Consider the following 3506-nt stretch of genomic DNA (forward strand, 5'->3'; position numbering starts at 1 on the left):
CTAACCTGCACATCTTTGGACTGTGGGAGGAAACCCACACAAACATGGGGAGAATGTGCAGCTTCCACGTGGATAGTCACCTGAGGCTGGAATCAAACCCAGGTCCCTGGCACTGTGAGGTAGAAGTGCTAACCACTGAGCCACCAAGCCACTCAGGTCAGTCAGAAAAGATCCAGAAGAAGAGTCAGATTGATCTCAAAATGTTGACTCTGTTTCTCCATAAATATGGCTGGACCTGTTGATTTTGTCCAGCAGTTTCTTTCCTTTTAACATATACGTTTGACATGCAGTAAGTCCTCATGTAAAGTTTCCCTAACGAATGTCATTTCAATTTAATATTTCTATAAGGCATTTCATTCCCAATTAAAGGCATGTTTCCTGTTTTAACATCAGATTCAAACTGTCCCTTCCTGGTCCATTCATCCCAAGAACAGCATCAGCATGAATGATGGCAATGTCCTGAGGAACAACCGGAAAATTTGCTTTTGAAGAATTCTTTGCAAGAGGACCCTGATCCTTGGTGCTTCAATCTTCGCTGAAGCTGATTTTGATTACAAATTGCTTCTTCCACTGCATGCAGGTAAAGTGGAATATGCTTTGCTCAGCTCAGGACTTGTTTGGGTATAAAATACTGTGCAGCACAACACTGTGTCTGTAGCAGACAAGGAACAGGAATCATTTTAAAGTCTCTGAGACAGCAGATAAGAGCCATTAAAGTTCCTTATTCACAGATCCGTAATGTGGTGTTGCAATTCCTTTAGAAAATGGATCAGGATGACCCACTACATGACGGTAGTGAACCTGCTACTGAAAATAGATTGAGAAAAACGCCCATCATAGAGTCACAGATCCCTGCAGTGAAGAAAGAGGCCATTTGGCCCATTCAGTCTGCAACATCCCTCTGAAGATGATCCTGTCCAGACCCAATCCACCTTCATTTTCATCATGGTTAACACATTGAACCTACACATCCCTGGACACTATGGGACAATATACCATCGCCAATCCACCTAACCTTCATATAGGGTGGTACGGTGGATCAGTGGTTCGCACTGCTGCCTCACAGCACCAGGGTCCCAGGTTCAATTCAATCTCGGGCGACTGTGTGGAGTTTGTACACTCTCCCCTTGTCCGTGCGGGTTGCCTCTGGGTGTGCCAGTTTCCTCCCACAATCCAAAGATGTGCCAGTCAGGTGAATTGGCCTTGCTAAATTGTCCATTGTGTTAGTCAGAGGGGGGTGGGTTACTCTTTGGAGGGTCGGTGTGGACTTGTTGGGCCAAAGGGCCTGTTTCCACACTGTAGGGAATCTCATCCCTGGATACTACAGCATGGCCAATTCACCTAATCTTTTGTTTTCTTTATTCTTTAACAGGATGAGGGCATCTCTGGCTAGGCAGCATCTATTGCCCATCCCTAATTGCCCAGAGTGCGGTTGAGAGTCAAACACTTTGTTGTGGGTCTGGAGTCACATGTAGGCCAGACCAGGTAAGGATGGCAGTTTCCTTCCCTGAAACGGATTAGTGAACCAGATTGGTTTTTCTGACTATAGGCAATGGATTTATAGTAATCATTAGATGCTTAATTCCAGATATTTATTGAATTCAAATTCCACCTTTTGCCATGGTGGGATTTGAAGTCTGGAACATTACCTGGGTCTCTGGATTAACAGTCCAGTGATAATACCACTATCCATCACCTCTCCTAAGGGCCACATGGATAAGGATTGATCAAATGTTCAGCACATGCATGGTGGCATGGGCAAGTTAGACCAAATGATCTGTTTCCATGCTGTAGGTCTCTCACTCCCTATTGGACTAGATCAATGACCAGAGCTGGTACCAGGTGCCTCTCAGTTTGATGGTCATCAAGAAAAAGTCAGAAGAGTGTACAAGACCTGTTGGAATGAGCAGGGTGACAGTTCACAGGCAGAATGTCATAACACTCATTGTGTTTGAACAGGCGTTTCTGCGTGTGCAACATTATAATGTTGGGGTAAACAACTGTGTTAGTACAGGAGTGCCTGATGAATTCACTGCCCTTTTGAAGAGATTGATTGGAGAATGCGCCCACCTAGTAAAACAAGTTTTCATTGCTCACACGAAGACATTTCTTTTTTAAATGTATGCCACAAAAATAAATTTCAAAAGGGAACAGGAGAGATTAAAACTGCCAAAGGTTGCCTGTTGGTTCAATTTGGTGGGAACTCTGCTGGAAATCTTAAGTTTAAACTCTTAGGAGCCTATCGCTCTCAGTCACTAAGGGCATTGAAGGGTTACTCCAAGGAGCATTGGAATGTCATTGATGGCTAAATATGAAAGCTTGGATAATGAGGGTTCTCTTTCAGGAAAAATCCCTCTATGAGCAATTCCTGCTGGGATGGCACATTGTGCCAGAGAAAATACTGCCTTCAAGCTATTGCTCCTGTTGGATAATCCCCCAGGCCATCCCATCAATCTTTAGGAGGTCTCTGAAAATGTGATGGTGATTTTCCTGCCAGCCAACAGACTGTCATTGGTATAGCCTGTGGATCAGGGACCATTCAAGGGCAATTACCCACACTGTGCCTTCTCCCAATTTAGCATATCAGAGAACGAGCACACACCTGTAGTTAGGCAATTGTGGTGTGGCTACAACATCTCGAGGGGATGTTAATGTTTGGGATGAAGTCACATTGGCATGTCTGAATGGTGTGCAGTGGAGACAGTGGTCTCAGTGAGTAAGTGGTGTAAGACTGTCTCTTTATTGCAGGATTACTAAGTGTTTTAAATTCAAATAACCTGACAGTCATTGTAAGCTCTGTTTACACAGCTTCTGGTTTTGCAGTAATAGGAGAAGACACAGAGGAGCTGGAGAGCCATAGTGTTCTGTACAAGTGGAGATTCAGTCAGCAACAAATAGATGGATGTTGTGTGGACTGGTGACAATGCTGAAGACGTTCTGCCTGCCTCCAACTATGTGATTGGTTGTCGGAATCTGAACAGGTCGGGGCTGTGAACAAGACAGGGGAAACCATCAGATTTCCACCATCTCAGGAGCTGTTTCTGCTCTCTGCAGTAAAAGACACTTTAAGCCTGAAGAAACCAACTTTGAATTTCCTTCATGCAGTTGCTCTAAGCTGTGACTTTCAATAAATAAATCAGAGATACTTTTTGTAAGTCTGAACCAGGCACCCTATGCCTTCTACAAAACCAATGGAAGCATCTGGAGAAGGAAGATGAAGAAGCAGTTTTCTGATCAGCACAAGGACCATCTTAGCAGATCCTGTGAACTGTTTTTCTTCAGAAATCTGGTTGATTTTTTTAAAATTTAAAATATTATGCTGATAAAGTATTTACTTTCCTATCTTAGTAACTGGAATAACCATTCTGATTTTCAATTAGCCAGCTGGCAGCTCAAACTCTGAGCCAAAGGTGTTTGAATATTTGCTGCAGATGGCTTTGCCCTGGACCAAACTGGTAACCAGGAACTCCTACGTGCTGCAGCTGTGACACATCACCTGTCTGCCA

This window comes from Chiloscyllium plagiosum, chromosome 27 (genome assembly GCF_004010195.1).
Source record: "Chiloscyllium plagiosum isolate BGI_BamShark_2017 chromosome 27, ASM401019v2, whole genome shotgun sequence".
NCBI lineage: Eukaryota > Metazoa > Chordata > Chondrichthyes > Orectolobiformes > Hemiscylliidae > Chiloscyllium > Chiloscyllium plagiosum.